This window comes from Lissotriton helveticus, chromosome 3_2 (assembly GCF_964261635.1).
Source record: "Lissotriton helveticus chromosome 3_2, aLisHel1.1, whole genome shotgun sequence".
Lineage (NCBI taxonomy): Eukaryota > Metazoa > Chordata > Amphibia > Caudata > Salamandridae > Lissotriton > Lissotriton helveticus.
In genome coordinates, this window is record NC_136062.1 from 461,961,471 (window position 1) to 461,980,112 (window position 18,642).

An 18,642-nucleotide genomic window follows, 5' to 3' on the forward strand; every position below is an offset into this window, starting at 1 on the left:
ATGCTGTGGAGGCCCCTGGGTGATGCTGTGGAGGCCCCTGGGTGATGCTGTGGAGGCCCCTGGGTGATGCTGTGGAGGCCCCTGGGTGATGCTGTGGAGGCCCCTGGGTGATGCTGTGGAGGCCCCTGGGTGATGCAGTGGAGGCCCCGAGTGATGCAGTGGAGGCCCCGAGTGATGCAGTGGAGGCCCCGAGTGATGCAGTGGAGGCCCCGAGTGATGCAGTGGAGGCCCCGAGTGATGCAGTGGAGGCCCCGAGTGATGCAGTGGAGGCCCCGAGTGATGCAGTGGAGGCCCCGAGTGATGCTGTGGAGGCCCCGGGTGATGCTGTGGAGGCCCCGGGTGATGCTGTGGAGGCCCCGGGTGATGCTGTGGAGGCCCCGGGTGATGCTGTGGAGGCCCCGGGTGATGCTGTGGAGGCCCCGGGTGATGCTGTGGAGGCCCCGGGTGATGCTGTGGAGGCCCCGGGTGATGCTGTGGAGGCCCCGGGTGAGCTGTGGAGGCCCCGGGTGATGCTGTGGAGGCCCCGGGTGATGCTGTGGAGGCCCCGGGTGATGCTGTGGAGGCCCCGGGTGATGCTGTGGAGGCCCCGGGTGATGCTGTGGAGGCCCCGGGTGATGCTGTGGAGGCCCCGGGTGATGCTGTGGAGGCCCCGGGTGATGCTGTGGAGGCCCCGGGTGATGCTGTGGAGGCCCCGGGTGATGCTGTGGAGGCCCGGGTGATGCTGTGGAGGCCCGAGTGATGCTGTGGAGGCCCCGAGTGATGCTGTGGAGGCCCCGAGTGATGCTGTGGAGGCCCCGAGTGATGCTGTGGAGGCCCCGAGTGATGCTGTGGGGGCCCCGAGTGATTCTGTGGGGGCCCCGAGTGATGCTGTGGGGGCCCGAGTGATGCTGTGGGGGCCCCGAGTGATGCTGTGGGGGCCCCGAGTGATGCTGTGGTGGCCCCGAGTGATCCTGTGGTGGCCCCGAGTGATGCTGTGGTGGCGCATAATGATGCTGTGGTGGCGCATAATGATGCTGTGGTGGCGCTGAGCGATGCTGTGGTTGTGCTGAGCGTTGCTGTGGTGGTGCTGAGTGAAGCTGTGGTGGGTGCTGAGCTATTCTGCGGTGGTGCTGAGCGATGCTGCGGTGGTGCTGAGCGATGCTGCGGTGGTGCTGAGTGATGCTGCGGTGGTGCTGAGTGATGCTGTGGTGGTGCTGAGCGATGCTGTGGTGGTGCTGAGCGATGCTTCGGTGGCGCTGAGCGATGCTGTGGTGGTGCTGAGCGATGCTTCGGTGGCGCTGAGCGATGCTTCGGTGGCGCTGAGCGATGCTGGGGTGGCGCTGACTGATGCTGGGGTGGCGCTGACTGATGCTGGGGTGGCGCTGAGTGATGCTGGGGTAGCGCTGAGTGATGCTGGGGTAGCGCTGAGTGATGCTGGGGTAGCGCTGAGTGATGCTGGGGTAGCGCTGAGTGATGCTGGGGTAGCGCTGAGTGATGCTGGGGTAGCGCTGAGTGATGCTGGGGTAGCGCTGAGTGATGCTGGGGTAGCGCTGAGTGATGCTGGGGTAGCGCTGAGTGATGCTGGGGTAGCGCTGAGTGATGCTGGGGTAGCGCTGAGCAGGGACGGACTGGGAACTGAAAGGAGCCCTGGCAAATTTCACCAGACCAGCCCCCGCCCGGCGCATAGCGAGTGAGTGTAGCGAGCGAGCCCGACCACTACTAGGGGGATTTGGGGGGTTCTACCCCCAAGAAAATTTGGGAAAAAGACTGACCAAAATGGTGAATTTTACAGCACATTTTTCATTACATATTCGATTGTATCAACTTTCAAAGCAAAGTAAATGGATGTATGACATTACAATTCATACTTTTACAACGCATACCATTACAACGAAATTTTTACAACGCAAAAACTATTACAACGCATGTATTTACAACGCATGTATTTACAACGCAGGTACCTTTACAACGCATACCATTACAACGTAAGTATTGGTAAGTATATATTAATTTTTTTAATTTAAAATAATTACAAATAATCTATTTTAATTTAATGTAATGTTATTTAATTTAATTTAATTGATTTAATTTAATTTTATTTTTGCCCTGTACCCCAAAAACCAAAAACTGACCCTGAACCCTAAAAATACCCCTGTACCCCAAAAACCCAAAACTGACCCTTAACCTTAAAAATACCAAAAACCCAAAACTGACCCTGAACCCTAAAAATACCCCTTTACCCAAAAACTGAAAACTGACCCTGAACCCTAAAAATACCCCTTTTCCCAAAAACTGAAAACTGACCCTTAACCCTAAAAATACCAAAAAACCAAAACTGACCCTGAACCCTAAAAATACCCCTTTACCCAAAAACTGAAAACTGACCTTGAACCCTAAAAATACCCTTTTACCCAAAAACTGAAAACTGACCCTGAACCCTAAAAATACCCCTTTACCCAAAAACCCAAAACTGACCCTGAACCCTAAAAATACCCCTTAACCCAAAAACCCAAAACTGACCCTGAACCCTAAAAATACCCTGTACCCCAAAAACCCAAAACTGACCCTGAACCCTAAAAATACCCCTTTTCCCAAAAACTGAAAACTGACCCTTAACCCTAAAAATACCAAAAACCCAAAACTGACCCTGAACCCCAAAAACCCAAAACTGACCCTGAACCCTAAAAATACCCTTTTACCCCAAAACTGAAAACTGACCCTGAACCCTAAAAATACCGCTTTTCCCAAAAACTGAAAACTGACCCTTAACCCTAAAAATACCAAAAACCCAAAACTGACCCTGAACCCTAAAAATACCCCTTTACCCAAAAACTGAAAACTGACCTTGAACCCTAAAAATACCCTTTTACCCAAAAACTGAAAACTGACCCTGAACCCTAAAAATACCCCTTTACCCAAAAACTTAAAACTGACCCTGAACCCTAAAAATACCCCTTTACCCAAAAACTAAAAACTGACTCTGAACCCTAAAAATACCCCTTTACCCAAAAACTGACCCTGAACCCTAAAAATACCCCTTAAAAAAACCCAAACATATAAAATTTAAAATATAATTATATACTTACCAATACTTACGTTGTAATGGTATGCGTTGTAAAGGTACCTGCGTTGTAAAAAATGCGTTGTAAATACATGCGTTATAATGGTTTTTGCGTTGTAAAAATTTCGTTGTAATGGTAGTTCGTTGTAAAAGTTGCGTTGTAAAGGTTGTTTCCCACAGTAAATAGTAGATGATGACCTTAAAGAGCACCAGGGTACCCACCCAGTCATATGTACCCAGAGACATTCTTTCAGAGTGCACCAAAAATAGACACAAGTAGTGAATCAGAGAGAACAAAGTAAAAGTAAGAGCAGACCCCACATGGTGTGTAGCGAGCAAGGGCAGTGAGCAACCACTACTAGGGGGAGTTTGGGGGGTTGTCCCCCAAGAAAATTTTTGAGACAGAAAGACAAAGCATTTTTCACCACATTTTTCATTGCATATTAGATTGTATTAACTTTTAAAGCATAATAAATGATTACATTATGAAGTACCAGGATACCCAGTCATAAATCACAGACATTCCTACAGAGCCTCCAGGTGACTGAGGCCAGAAACAATGGAAATAGCACACATTAGCACCCGGGCTGCCAGAAGGCATGGACATTCCTCACATGGCACCCTAGCCATAAAGCATGACAAATTCACACAAAGGCACCCAGTCCAGTGGCACTATAACACTTTTCAGAGTGTGGGTGCTGCCATCAATGTTGCCTGTACATCACTGAAGTCATGGGATTGTGAAAAATGTAAGAATTACACAAAGAAAAAGGGTAGCAATTCAGCCTTGCCTATTCCGGGACATATAAAACCTAAAAGTATATGCCAAACCATTTACATACACTGCACGCAGCACTCTGCCTTATGGTAAGGGCTTGCGCTAGTGGTGACATCCTGGTGACATATGTAGTAAAAGGGAATATTTTTAGGCGCCAGGTTAAAACGGCAGTTTTACAACTGCACAGGCAGACTGCAATGACAGGCCCTGGCCTTGACACATGTTTAAATAGGCTATTTACGTAAGTGGCACAATAAGTGTTGCAGGCCCACTAGCAGCATTTAATGTACAATCCCTGGGTACATGTAGAACCACATTTCTAGAGACTTACAAGTAAATATAATTTGCCAATTCGGTGTAAGCCAATTTTATATCATGTTTAAAGGAAAGAGCGCAAGCACTTTAGCACTGGTTAGCAGTGGTAAAGTTCACTGAGCGCTAAGAGCCAACAAAAATTGCCTTTTTTGATGTAATAAAGCATATCAAACCTGAATTTAATTTCACACACACCAGGCTGCATGGGACTTTAGACATCGACCCATCCATGGTAATTGGTAAATCAGTTGTGAAGTGACTTCACGACTGATTTACCAATTACCATGGATTGATGTGTTTTGTGTTGTGTACACCCTGTAAGAGTCGCGCCAATTTGATGTCCTATTTAGCAGGGGCTTTGACTGTTGACAATCTGCACCACTTGCCTACTCTGAAAATTAGCCGCTATGTCACAGTATAAATTGGAGGCAGGGCCCCCTCACAGAGGAGCTGCTGCGACAGCCCGGGCTTTCCCACAGTCCGTGCGCTCCACCAGTGACGCCCCACAAAGCCTTCAGCACCGTGACCAATTGTTCAGCTCCGGGCGGCCGCACTGTGGCTGACAGACACCTACCAGCCAGCAGCTAATTCCACGTCAGGGGTCACACCCACGGCGAGTGAGAGGGCTCACAAGAACACATGGGGAGGCCATTATCTGCCCACCAATGTGCCCTAGAGAGGAGGGGATGGACTGAGAGATAGATGGAAGGGTGGGAGCAAAGATGCAAGGGATGTATTGAGGTATGGATGGGTAGGTGGCTAGATGGATTAGGTAGGTAGTCATGTAGGTAGACAGACAGACAGATGAAGAGACTCCAGGACCATCAATAAAAAGTAACTTTAAATGTGGGTAGACACTAATGTTTACATTTAAATGTGGATAGATAGATAGACAGACAGACGGACAGATAAAAAGACAGTCTTACTTGACTCCGTAGAATCCATAGCATGGAAATAACCTTATATGCTAGAGAGACAACACAGATCACACGAACAGACCAGCCTCTAACATAGAGAGGGAGGCACACAGGACATCTTTATGGAGGTAACTGGGAAAAGATGTGCTCCTAAACAGTCAGACCCCTGTGTTTAGAAACAGACAAACTGATGTTTACCCTGAGCACATCTTCAAAGCCGGGAGTGTGACTCAAGCAAGACACATCATCACATTTAATTAAGGTCATCAAACATATTAACACTACAACTAAAGTAGTCCTCCTTGTGGCCTGCTTTGCTTGAACACGTGTGCCTTGAGCGCCCGCACCACCCCCAGGGTTTTAAAGCGCTATGTTTTGGTAACGCGATAAGAAATTGTGTTATTGGCATTTCACTAGGTTTTATCCCTTTTTGTTCTCACTTCTCAGGCCCCATTCAAAGTGCAGATAATGGAGTCTGCTTCCTTTGCCCTCACAAAACAACTTCAGCTGTTTCTGCCGTGCGTGCTGCTCGCCTGGTGATCTGACCCAGGTTCTGAGTACTGTACAGACACGGATGGCGCAGACAACCTTGCCTTTGGCGCCCCTTCAGTACTTCAAAATTTGAAACAGGAAGCGATTGGTGCAGGATAAGAGGCTATCTTCCAACTGACTAACAATTGCCACTCACTTCAAATTCCCTCACCATTCTAAATTCCAAAAATCAACCCATATTCATTCTCACTTTTTACCTTTTCCAGATAATGTGGTGGTGCTGAGTGATAATGTGGTGGTGGCGCTGAGTGATACTGGGGTAGCGCTGAGAGATGCTGGGGTGGCGCTGAGTGATGCCGGGGTGGCGCCGAGAGATGCTGGGGTGGTGCTGAGTAGTGCTGTGGTGGTGCTGAGTGATGCTGTGGTGGTGCTGAGTGATGCTGTGGTGGTGCTGAGTGATGCTGTGGTTGCGCTGAGTGATGCTGTGGTTGCGCTGAGTGATGCTGGGGTGGCGCTGAGTGGTGCTGTGGTGGTGCTGAGTGATGCTGTGGTGGTGCTGAGTGATGCTGTGGTGGTGATGAGTGATGCTGGGGTTGCGCTGAGTCATGCTGGCTCTGAGTGATGCTGGGGTGGCGCTGAGTGATGCTGGGGTGGTGCTGAATCATGCTGGGGTGGCGCTGAATGATGCTGTGGTGGTGCTGAGTGGTGCTGTGGTGGTGCTGAGTGATAATGTGGTGGTGCTGTGGTGGTGCTGAGTGGTGCTGTGGTGGCGCTGAGTGATGCTGGGGTGGTGCTGAGTGATGCAGGGGTGGCGCTGAGTGATGCTGGGTTGGCTCTGAGTGATGCTGTGGTGGCGCTGAGTGATGCTGTGGTGGCGCTGAGTGATGCTGGGATGGTGCTGAGTGATGCTGTGGTGGTGCTGAGATGCTGTGGTGGTGCTGATTGGTGCTGAGTGGTGCTGTAGTAGTCCTGAGTGGTGCTGTGGTAACGCTGAGTGATGCTGGGATGCCACTGAATGATGCTGGGGTGGCGCTGAGTGGTGCTGTGGTAGTGGTGTGTGGTGACGTGGTGGTACTGAGTGATGCTGTGGTGGTGCTGAGTGATAATGTGGTGGTGCTTAGTGATGCTGGGGTAGCGCTGAGTGATGCTGGGGTGGCGCTGAGTGATGCTGGGGTGGCGCTGAGTGATGCTGGGGTGGCGCTGAGTGATGCTGGGGTGGCGCTGAGTGATGCTGGGGTGGCGCTGAGTGATGCTGGGGTGGCGCTGAGTGATGCTGGGGTGGCGCTGAGTGATGCTGGGGTGGCGCTGAGTGATGCTGGGGTGGCGCTGAGTGATGCTGGGGTGGCGCTGAGTGATGCTGGGGTGGCGCTGAGTGATGCTGGGGTGGCGCTGAGTGATGCTGGGGTGGCGCTGAGTGATGCTGGGGTGGCGCTGAGTGATGCTGGGGTGGCGCTGAGTGATGCTGTGGTGGTGCTGAGTGATGCTGTGGTGGTGCAGAGTGGTGCTGTGGTGGTGCTGAGTGGTGCTGTGGTGGTGCTGAGTGGTGCTGTGGTGGTGCTGAGTGGTGCTGTGGTAGTGCTGAGTGGTGCTGTGGTGGTGCTGAGTGATGCTGTGGTGGTGCTGAGTGGTGCTGTGGTGGTGCTGAGTGATAATGTGGTGGTGCTGAGTGGTGCTGAGTGGTGCTGTGGTGGTGCTGGGTGGTGCTGGGGTGCACTGAGTGATGCTGGGGTGGCGCTGAGTGATGCTGGAGTGGCGCGAAGTGATGCTGGGGTGGCGCTGAGTGATGCTGGGGTGGCGTTGAGTGATGCTGGGGTGGCGCTGAGTGATGCTGGGATGGTGCTGAGTGATGCTGTGGTGGTGCTGAGTGATGCTGTGGTGGTGCTGAGATGCTGTGGTGGTGCTGATTGGTGCTGAGTGGAGCTGTGGTAGTGCTGAGTGGTGCTGTGGTGGCGCTGAGTGATGCTGGGGTGCCACTGAATGATGCAGGGGTGGCGCTGAGTGGTGCTGTGGTGGTGGTGAGTGGTGACGTGGTGGTACTGAGTGATGCTGTGGTGGTGATGAGTGATGCTGGGGTGGCGCCGAGTGATGCTGGGGTGGCGCCGAGTGATGCTGGGGTGGCGCCGAGTGATGCTGGGGTGGCGCCGAGTGATGCTGGGGTGGCGCCGAGTGATGCTGGGGTGGCGCCGAGTGATGCTGGGGTGGCGCCGAGTGATGCTGGGGTGGCGCCGAGTGATGCTGGGGTGGTGCTGAATGATGCTGGGGTGGTGCTGAGTGATGCTGTGGTGGTGCTGAGTGGTGCTGTGGTGGTGCTGAGTGGTGCTGTGGTGGTGCTGAGTGGTGCTGTGGTGGTGCTGAGTGATGCTGTGGTGGTGCTGAGTGGTGCTGTGGTGGTGCTGTGGTGGTGCTGAGTGGTGCTGTGGTGGTGCTGTGGTGGTGCTGTGGTGGTGCTGTGGTGGTGCTGTGGTGGTGCTGAGTGATGCTGTGGGGGTGCTGAGTGATAATGTGGTGGTGCTGAGTGGTGCTGAGTGGTGCTGTGGTGGCGCTGAGTGATGCTGGGGTGCGCTGAGTGATGCTGGGGTGGCGCTGAGTGATGCTGGGGTGGCGCTGAGTGATGCTGGGGTGGCGCTGAGTGATGCTGGGGTGGCGCTGAGTGATGCTGGGGTGGCGCAGAGTGATGCTGGGGTGGCGCAGAGTGATGCTGGGGTGGCGCTGAGTGATGCTGGGGTGGCGCAGAGTGATGCTGGGGTGGCGCAGAGTGATGCTGGGGTGGCGCAGAGTGATGCTGGGGTGGCGCAGAGTGATGCTGGGGTGGCGCAGAGTGATGCTGGGGTGGCGCAGAGTGATGCTGGGGTGGCGCAGAGTGATGCTGGGGTGGCGCAGAGTGCTGCTGGGGTGGCGCAGAGTGCTGCTGGGGTGGCCCCGAATGATGCTTGGGTGGCGCTGAATGATGCTGGGGTGGCGCTGAATGATGCTGGGGTGGCGCTGAATGATGCTGGGGCGGTGCTGTGGTGGTGCTGAGTGATGCTGGGGTGGCGCTGAGTGATGCTGGGGTGGCGCTGAGTGATGCTGGGGTGGCGCTGAGTGATGCTGGGGTGGCGCTGAGTGATGCTGGGGTGGCGCTGAGTGATGCTGGGGTGGCGCTGAGTGATGCTGGGGTGGCGCTGAGTGATGCTGGGGTGGCGCTGAGTGATGCTGGGGTGGCGCTGAGTGATGCTGGGGTGGCGCTGCGTGATGCTGGGGTGGCGCTGCGTGATGCTGGGGTGGCGCTGAGTGATGCTGGGGTGTCGCTGAGTGATGCTGGGGTGGTGCTGAGTGGTGCTGTGGTGGTGCTGAGTGATGCTGTTGTGGTACTGAGTGATGCTGTGGTGGTGCTGAGTGATGCTGTGGTGGTGCTGAGTGATGCTGTGGTGGTGCTGAGTGGTGCTGTGGTGGTGCTGAGTGGTGCTGTGGTGGTGCTGAGTGGTGCTGTGGTGGTGCTGAGTGGTGCTGTGGTGGTGCTGAGTGATAATGTGGTGGTGCTGAGTGGTGCTGTGGTGGCGCAGAGTATTGCTGGGGTGCGCTGAGTGATGCTGGGGTGGCGCTGAGTGATGATGTGGTGGCGCCGAGTGATGCTGGGGTGGCGCCGAGTGATGCTGGGGTGGCGCCGAGTGATGCTGGGGTGGCGCCGAGTGATGCTGGGGTGGCGCCGAGTGATGCTGGGGTGGCGCCGAGTGATGCTGGGGTGGTGCTGAGTGGTGCTATTGTGGTGCTGAGTGATGCTGTGGTGGTGCTGAGTGATGCTGTGGTGGTACTGAGTGATGCTGTGGTGGTACTGAGTGATGCTGGGGTGGCGCCGAGTGGCGCTTTTGTGGTGCTGAGTGATGCTGTGGTGGTGCTGAGTGATGCTGTGGTGGTACTGAGTGATGCTGTGGTGGTGATGAGTGATAATGTGGTGGTGCTGAGTGATAATGTGGTGGTGCTGAGTGATGCTGGGGTGGCGCTGAGTGATGCTGGGGTGGCGCTGAGTGATGCTGGGGTGGCGCTGAGTGATGCTGGGGTGGCGCTGAGTGATGCTGGGGTGGCGCTGAGTGATGCTGGGGTGGCGCTGAGTGATGCTGGGGTGGCGCTGAGTGATGTTGGGGTGGCGCTGAGTGATGTTGGGGTGGCGCTGAGTGATGCTGGGGTGGCGCTGAGTGATGCTGGGGTGACGCTGAGTGATGCTGGGGTGGTGCTGAATGATGCTGGGGTGGTGCTGAATGATGCTGGGGTGGGACTGAGTGATGCTGGGGTGGTGCTGAGTGATGCTGTGGTGGTGCTGAGTGATGCTGAGTGGTGCTGTGGTGGTGTTGAGTGATAATGTGGTGGTGCCGAGTGATGCTGGGGTGGCGCCGAGTGATGCTGGGGTGGTGCCGAGTGATGCTGGGGTGGTGCCGAGTGATGATGTGGTGGTGCTGAGTGGTGCTGTGGTGGTGCTGAGTGGTGCTGTGGTGGTGCTGAGTGGTGCTGTGTGGTGCTGTGGTGGTGCTGAGTGGTGCTGTGGTGGTGCTGAGTGAGGCTGTTGTGGTGCTGAGTGATAATGTGGTGGTGCTGAGCGATGCTGGGGTAGCGCTGAGTGATGATGTGGTGATGCTGAGTGGTGCTCAGATAAACGCCTACATAATTTTAGCTTGCAGCATGTAGGCGGATTGACCAAAGTCTACATTTTAGAAAGTGTGCCTTCATGCGAAGCCAGTGTAGGCTAATTGTGACCGGATACTAAAGAAGAAAAATAATAATAAGCAAACACTGGCTTTGTTTTCAAGCAACCCCGTTCATAGCCAGTAACTGAAGGAGGCTGGAAGAAAAAACATTTTTTTGAGAACAACAGTGGTCCCATGCACAAGAAATATTCACAAAGCAATCAATATAGACATAATGGATACTATATTCGTTATGACATGTCCAGCCGGACAGAGGTCGCAATCTTTTACTTGGTTGCAAAATTTAAGAAACAAAATTCCTTCAACAGTTCTTCGTAGTGGGGCACAAGCCTGTACCCTAACACATACAAATTGGCATGGTGAAGAGAATCATGAACAGAGCAGGGCTTTTAGGCAAAAAGCTACAGATTCCTGTGGTTGATATTCATAACAGAAATTCCAGTGGCACCATTACAGCTATATAACACATAGTATACGATTTTTTGTATATGGTGCACAGAGAAGTCGACGGCGTTTCGATCCCACTATATAATCATGGGGATCATCATCAGGACACTAATAATGCCTAAAGAATAAAAGCCTCTATAGCCGAGTGAGCCCACCGAATGAGTCAGGGCAGGGAGGGAGGAATTGGTTAAGTAACCAGGCGGTCCAACAATCTGGCGCCTTGGGTAAACGCGTCAGCGATATGCTCGATTGCGTTCCATGGGGGAAGGGTCCGGGTCAGTCGGAGCGTCAGTCTTCCTGGCAAAGCGATTAACTAATTCCTCCCTCCTGCCCCGACTCATTCGGTAGGGCTCACTCGGCTATAGAGGCTTTTATTCTTTAGGCATTATTAGTGTCCTGATGATGATCCCCATGATTATATAGTGGGATCGAAACGCCGTCGACTTCTCTGTGCACCATATACAAAAAATCGTATACTATGTGTTATATAGCTGTAATGGTGCCACTGGAATTACTGTTATAAATATCAACCACAGGAATCTGTAGCTTTTTGCCTAAAAGCCCTGCTCTGTTTATGATTCTCTTCACCATGCCAATTTGTATGTGTTAGGGTACAGGCTTGTGCCCCACTACGAAGAACTGTTGAAGGAATTTTGTTTCTTAAAATTTTCAACCAAGTAAAAGATTGCGACCTCTGTCCGGATGGACATGTCATAACGAATATAGTATCCATTGTGTCTATATTGATTGCTTTGTGAATATTTCTTGTGCATGGGACCACTGTTGTTCTCAAAAATATGTTCCCCGAGGTCCTGTGCTGACTCGTTTGGGCGCCCTTGTTGACCTTTAAACCGAAGAAAAAACAAGCAACCCCGTTCAAAGCCAGTAACTGAAGGAGGCTGGAAGAAAAAAAAAAACTTTACAGGCATGACTCTTCCTATGGACTATGGCAACACACTCTACGCCGGAATTACAACAAAATTGCAGAAAAAACTCCAGCGCATCCAAAACGCATCAGCGAGACTCATATTAGACATCCCGCGCCAAGAGCACATCACCGGTCACTTAAAAAACCTCCACTGGCTTCCCGTCAACAAAAGAATTACTTTCCGCCTTCTTACCCACGCACACAAGTCCCTTTATAATCTAGGACCCGAATGCCTCAACACCCGACTGTCCTTCTACTATCCCACCCGCCAACTAAGATCATCCAACCAAGCCCTCGCCGCAGTCCCGCGCATCCGAAAAACCACCATGGGTGGCAGATCCTTCTCCTTCCTAGCTGCCAAGACCTGGAACTCACTCCCCACCCACCTCCGCCTTACTCAGAATCACATCTCCTTCAGAAAAGAACTGAAAACATGGCTATTCGATAAAAAGTAAACCCCTCCCTCCAGCGCCTTGAGACCCTCTGGGTGAGTAGTGCGCTTTATAAATACCTGAACTTTATAAACTTTATAAATACTTCCTGCTCCGGCGGAGAGAAAAAAAATGAAAAGCGCCCGGGAAATGCTCTCGGCATTGCGGGGGCGGGGGACGTATTCCTTTGAAGTGTGAAGCAGGGGGCAGGAGAGCGGATCCCTTTGAAGTGAAGCTCTCGGCACGCTGGAGAAGCGCGAGCCTGGTAGGGGGGCGGGATGCGAGCGAGTGGGAGGGAACGGGCCAAGCGCGCGCTGGAGAAGCGTCACGGATGAACAATTAACATGCATTGTAGGAAATCCGGCTGGTTCAAGAGACTTTGGTTCAGTAGTAATAGGTTCGAGTTATAAATAACTTGACCTAAAAAAACGGTAGAAACTGCAACTAAGGGGCCAACGCAGAAAGAAACACAGCAGGATAAACAATCTGGACTCATAGGTTAACAAGCATTTTCATACACAACAAACAAGCACTTCATGATGAGCAACCGTAGACTGCAGTGCTAGTACAACAATTACGTTTACATGTGCTGGCCTGGGGGCTAAGATAGCTGCGCTGCCGGAAACTTTATTGCAGTGCAGCAAGACTCAGGCCCGGCCGCTGCGGCATGCCACAATAAAATGTATTCAAGATTGCAGGAGCCAATTGTTGCCAAGTGATCCTGCTCCTACTATAAGTTTATGAAATACACTTTAGAATTAATTTTATAATCTTTTATGAAGGCTATTTTGTAAAATGTGAGCGTTTTATCTTTGGGCTGGTTTTTGGGTGGATACTGCTCTGAGTTGGGTTAAATTTGGGCTTCTGCTTGGGCCGCTTTGGGCATTGACTGGTCTCTAACTCTGGGAGGATACGATCTTTGCGTACTGGCGGATATCTTGGGAAGGAGCCGAGGCCAAAGCAAGTGACCTCTAAGAGCGATAGAGTGTATTGAAAAACCTTGTAAACAATGGTAAAGCCCCACTTGTAGGAGTAAAAATGTGTTTGCTGGGTTGTATTACATTTTAAACTAAATATGTTTTTTTATAAATTACTGACACATACTAAAATGTCTCTGAGGTATCTATTTTTATTTGTAAAGTTCTGTATAGCGCTAGCTAGACCTGTAGGTATCAGAGCAATTCACATACATATTGTGCAAATCCGAAGGGCCTTACATTACCTAGAAGGCTGACAGTAAGTAAGCAAACCACGGATAAAGAATACAGTATGAACAATAAGTAACTGTGCAGCGGAGGGGAAGAAAAAAAGAAAAGTTCTCTGCAACGGAAGATTTCTATTTAGTGTTCTGTTCGGTGTTCTATTCTCCTCTTCCGCTGCCAGCCCAAGCTCTTTTTCAAGGTGGGGGTGGCGATGGCGTGAACCTGACGTCACCCAGAAGATCCTGTTTGTGATAGAGCCGTCTGGAGAGCTCAGTGTGCAGCCTGCTGATCCCGAGACAATAGAGGGAGCTACGGGAGGGGTGAGGGGCGCGGGATTAACGTAGGGTGACCAGAATTTTAAAGCCAAAAACCGGGACATTTCCCAAAAATAGAAGGACTGCAGTTTTACTATAAGCAATGCCCTCGGCAGAGAATTACTCAACAGGTAGTAAGAACATACATAAGATATACATTTTTTAACCCAGCAGCTTTGCCTGTTAATTACATTGTTTTCTTGAAACAAGTGCTAACTTTCCCTGCTTTGTAAAACATAAAAAACATCTCCCACCGTTTTTAGTCGATCCTCTCTAAAAACCAGTACATGAGCTAAATTTCTTAAAATTTGCTGGTACAGCTTTTTAAAAACGGGGACCGTCCGCCTGGTCACCCTAGAATTAACGTTGGAAAGATAAAGGGTGCTAGTTCCTTCGTTGCAGGGTCTCTGGCGCTGCTTCTTGTGCCGAGTAGGAGGCTCGACCATAGGTCGGTGTTACATATCTAGAAACCCCAGAATACATGGTGCTCATCGGAAAAATGTAGACGAATCACTACTATTACTCGCCTTCTCGTTTGGAATTCTCCAGAAGAGCGGCACCTGGGGGTTCTTGCAGCAGGAACCCCCCCTCCCCAGCACCGGGTTTGATGGATACTCCAAAGCCGGGTGGCGTCGGAGCTCTGCAGCAGCCCCGATCCGGGACACTCGAGTGAAGATCAGCAGCTCCCAAGAAGGAACAACCCTGGGGGCAACCCCAGGGCAGTACGGGTGGGGAGCGATCAGAGCCCCTCCACTCACTTCCAAGTGAATCTGCCCCCAGCTTCTGACATGCTCATGGGGTGAGTGAACAGGGGTGGGCAGCCCCCGACATCGGCCGGTTGCCCCTTCCATGCCCCGACCGCAGTTTATTTTTTATTTATTTATTTAATGCATTTTTATAAAGCGCGGACTTTACCCGGCCTCCGCCTAGGTAATGTCCTCCCCATCTACGGTTGGTTCTTATGTAAAGCGCTCTGACACCTTCGGGTAAAGTTCGCGCTATATAAAATCGCATTAAATAAAATAAAATAAAAAATAAATAAATACCCGAGTCCCCTCCCCTCGGCCACGCAGTACCTGCTGATCCCGCCGCCGCGCGCCGCTGGAGAGGCCGCTTCCTCCCTGCGCCACGGCAGAGCCCGTCTGTTTACAGCGGAAGTGACGTACAGCCGGGCAGGGCCAGCAGAGAGCGATGGACCGTCAACAAGATACATGTGTATGTGTCACCGGGAGCTCGAATACACAGGTCTGTCACCTCGCGCTGAGCGCGTCGCTTACACAAAGCTCCAGATTGTTCATCTAAACCAGCCTGACAATACAGCGTACACATTCCGTGTGTCCAGTGCTTACTTTGTAAAATATTACGGGCAGGTGCTAAACTTTTTTTATTTATTTATTTTTTATTTATCATTTTCAAAATCAATATAGAACAAAAATTACAAAGAAAATGAGTGCATCGAGGGAGGCACAATAAAATATAAACAATGTAGCAGAAAATTGAAAAACGTACACAGTCCATATCCACAAAAATCAATATACCAGGAAAGAATACATATCCAATGACATCATAGGGAATTGACAACCCGGGGAGGGGACTAATTGAGTTATGTGCCGGAGTATTATCACAAAGCATAGCGATGATCAGGCCAACAAATCCCCTCAGCCACCCCAGTTGGATCAATGTTATTTTCTGCTGAGGCCTGCTGGGCGGCGGTAATCCTGTCAATGTAGGCGCGGTAGGGCCCCCAAATATCCACAGGGCGGGAATGGGCAGGAATCAATGTCGAATATTCCACGCTGTTAATGTTACTAAACGCCAAAAGGTGCTAAACTTTTCGTAGGAGGCCACACCCACACCCACTTCTTACACTGGCTCCACCCACTTACTATATTGGCTCCACATCCGTCCTCAACTGGTACCTTTGAAGACATGCGAGGCAGACAGGCAGGCATGCATCCAAACAGAAGGAGGCGGTTGAAGGGACAGTAGATATATTATTTAGCCATTCACAAGAAATATAAATTCAATAGCCCTGGCCCTGTCAAGTAAGTGCCGATGCTTAGCACCGGAAACCACCTGCACAAATAAGGCACTGTTCAAAAATGCCGAAAGGCCTGAAGTCTTTCTTTTTTCTCTAAGTATACAGCTTGCACACTCCGTAAAGCACTGACCTGTGATCTCTTAATTCACAATACAGTCATGTTATTCACACCCTCCTCTTTTCCTGCTAGGAGCTCTGAAACAGGTGCAAGTACTATATAAAAATATCCAAAGGCAATTAAATTAATAATAATGACCGCTAGCAGGCCCTGCAACCTCCTTTACCCAATAAAGCAACGACTGCCTGGTGTTCATCGTCGTTGGTGTTGCTCAGTCATTGTTATCGCGATTATTTGGAATGGTTGAACAATGAGAGAAAGCATTTTGCTTTCAGGTCTGGTTGACTTGATGCTTAAAGTAGACATTTGTAGGACAAAGAACTGCCCTTTGTCCTTGCGCGGGTCCTACCAGGCAGGCACTGTTGAAACCAGTGGTCTGGCGTTCTCCTTGATTTGGGGTGATGTAAAACGGGTTCTGTTTTATAATGCAACACCTCCCCCAAAACCCAAAAGGGTTTCACTGTGTACTTGGAATTGTAAACACACATGTTTAAACTCCAGCTAAAAACTGCATGGAAAAATTGGTGTCAAAACACCTAGGAACCATCCATTAACATTTTCCCCTCAATTCTTTGTCCCAACTCTATTCTGAACTCTCATACCTCCACCTGTCTTCACCATTTCCATACCCCTCCTCGCTGCCATCCCTCATCTCCTTCCTCTATGAGCCAACCCTCCCTCTGTAGCTCCCCTTTCCTCCAGTGACAACTTCCATTTCCGCACCCGATGTGAAACCCCTGTGCCCTATATGAAGGGATCCGGAGCCCGGCATGCTCAGACTCGCTCAGCAGCACACGCACACACCGCACCCTGGCCCATATGCCCAGTCTCGCCTCGACTCCGGCTATGGCGAGCCCTGATGCCAGATGAGCGCACTGTGCACGACCCCCGCGCCGGGCCGTCCTTTAGTACCTGTTGAGATGGCCTCTTTATTACCAGCAGTATTTATGAATCCGTGAATCTGCGAGGCGCACGGGGGCGGGGGGGAAACTAACCTGGAACTCATCACAATCCCCTGCTTTTGTAAATACCAAATTCCATCATGCAGAAAAAGATTGTGGGGGAGTATGATGTTAGCCATTTCCAACATATCTGAGAATTTCCAAATAACTATCACTCTGTTAGTACAAAAATTGTAATAGAGCTTCCATACCAGACTCAAGTGCTATACATGTATTCAGCCTGGTGAGATTCCATACCAAAGTCTGCAAATACATATTTACATATTGTGCCAAGTCCTCTATGGCTGATCCGTTACCCTAAATAATGGGCCTACCAGGTGGGGAAGAACCCATCAAGTGCATGTTGGGAAATATATAAATACATAGGAAACATAACGGGGACAATGAGTATTCATAATCTGATGTTAAACCACATTCCTTCCACTAAGTGAGTTTAGCATTAATGGATGTGGTAATAGATGGAATAGTGTTACCATTCAGTTTTTTTTTCTTAACAGCATCCCTCCTGTAACTGCCTTGGGATTTCACCCATAAAGTCTGACTCGTTCATAATGACAATAATTCCATCTTTGTCCGTCTCACCTATGGCATTGTTATCATTCTCCTGCAACACCCATCTCTTGTATAGATATTCTATTTATGGTGACATTTACTCCCCTTAGGGTGAGAATTTAGGGGTTTGGGGAAAGTCACGGGATTTTACTGTGCTGAATTCAACAGTTACATGGGAGTGGGGTTAGGGCCTCACTCCTCAGCTCTCCTCGTTGTGGTAAATAAATAAATAATACCCTATTTTTGAATGCATAAATGAATAACAGATAGCTCAATAAATAAGAGTCAAGATTCGAGGTAGTAGGAGTTTTTACAGGTTTAATATAGCATAAGGACAGGAACAGGACGACCTGCACGGGAATAGGATGGCAGCTGCCGGGGACAGGATCGGGACAAGGGAACGGATAACTTTTTAATAACAGTACATGAGCATATATACATAGCATTACATTGCAATAGGCGTAGCAGTGGGTGGAGCAAGAGGCGTGACGCGTAGCAGTCGCGAAAGATAAGGGTGAAAGTAGGTGTAACAGGGCGTATACACAGACATGTGATGCAAACGTAACAGAATATGTCATGAATGGGGCGGAAACCATGGAGGGGGCTACCTAAGGAGCCGGGACCTCTAACCTGATGGTGCGCGCAAACTGGCAATGACGTGTTACTAGGAGAAGCTGGGGGCTATGAACTCTGTGCTAGGAGCAGAGACTGAAGTCTGGAGAGTCAGGGCGACATGTACCTAAGCAGTATCTAGTATCTGATGTTTAGAGAACATGTTGATATAAACTAGAAGTCAGGAGGGGAAAAGCTAACAGACTCTAAGACTGGGGCATGCATTATTCTACATGTAGTGCGTGATGAAGAATATTAAATGACCATTAATACAGTATTTCTCTAACATGGGGCCGTAAAGGCTAGACAATGACGGAAACTATTGATGCAGTTCAGTAGCTTAGGAATGCAGAGGAGGAAGACTGAACTGATAACTGGAATCATAACATACTCTTGGCCGACTCAGAGGCAGAGCCAGGCTGAACCGGGCACTGTGAGGCAGGAAGTAAGTGAAGGGTCGAGGATACAGGTGGGGGCTGTATCGCTCCTCAGCGAGGACTCAGAAGACAGGAGCTGAATCTGGTATCCAGGCCCTTTTGAGGCCTAGAAACGGGGACTTTTCAATGGAATAACGTGCACACTGAGAAACGTGGCAACGTAGCTTGACATAGGCCTGATATTCGTGGTATTCACGAGAACTGGAAACTGGCATACTAGAGATGGACACAACTATAATTGCGTCTTTAATCGAACATGGGGAATAACATATGCATATTAATCATGCACATATAACATATGATGGATGACACGTAGGGACACAGAACATAGCAAAATTTACTTTTCCACATTCCCTCCTTGTCACTACGTTTCCATC

The 18,642-nt window shown here is 50.3% G+C and overlaps 1 protein-coding gene across 2 annotated transcripts in view; it reads right to left on the reverse strand.

The window, feature by feature from the left end:
* The window catches only part of LOC144826062 (embryonic protein UVS.2-like), a 152,870-nt gene extending 138,165 nt beyond the window's left edge, over nt 1-14,705 (reverse strand). Inside the window, exon 1 of one of the 2 annotated variants that reach the window (XM_078684369.1) lies at nt 14,620-14,705. The gene's annotated coding sequence lies outside the window, so the exon portion shown is untranslated. The remainder of the gene's footprint in view (nt 1-14,619) is intronic. The other variant, XM_078684370.1, reaches the window with a different exon arrangement.
* Between the last annotated feature and the right edge of the window lie 3,937 nt (nt 14,706-18,642).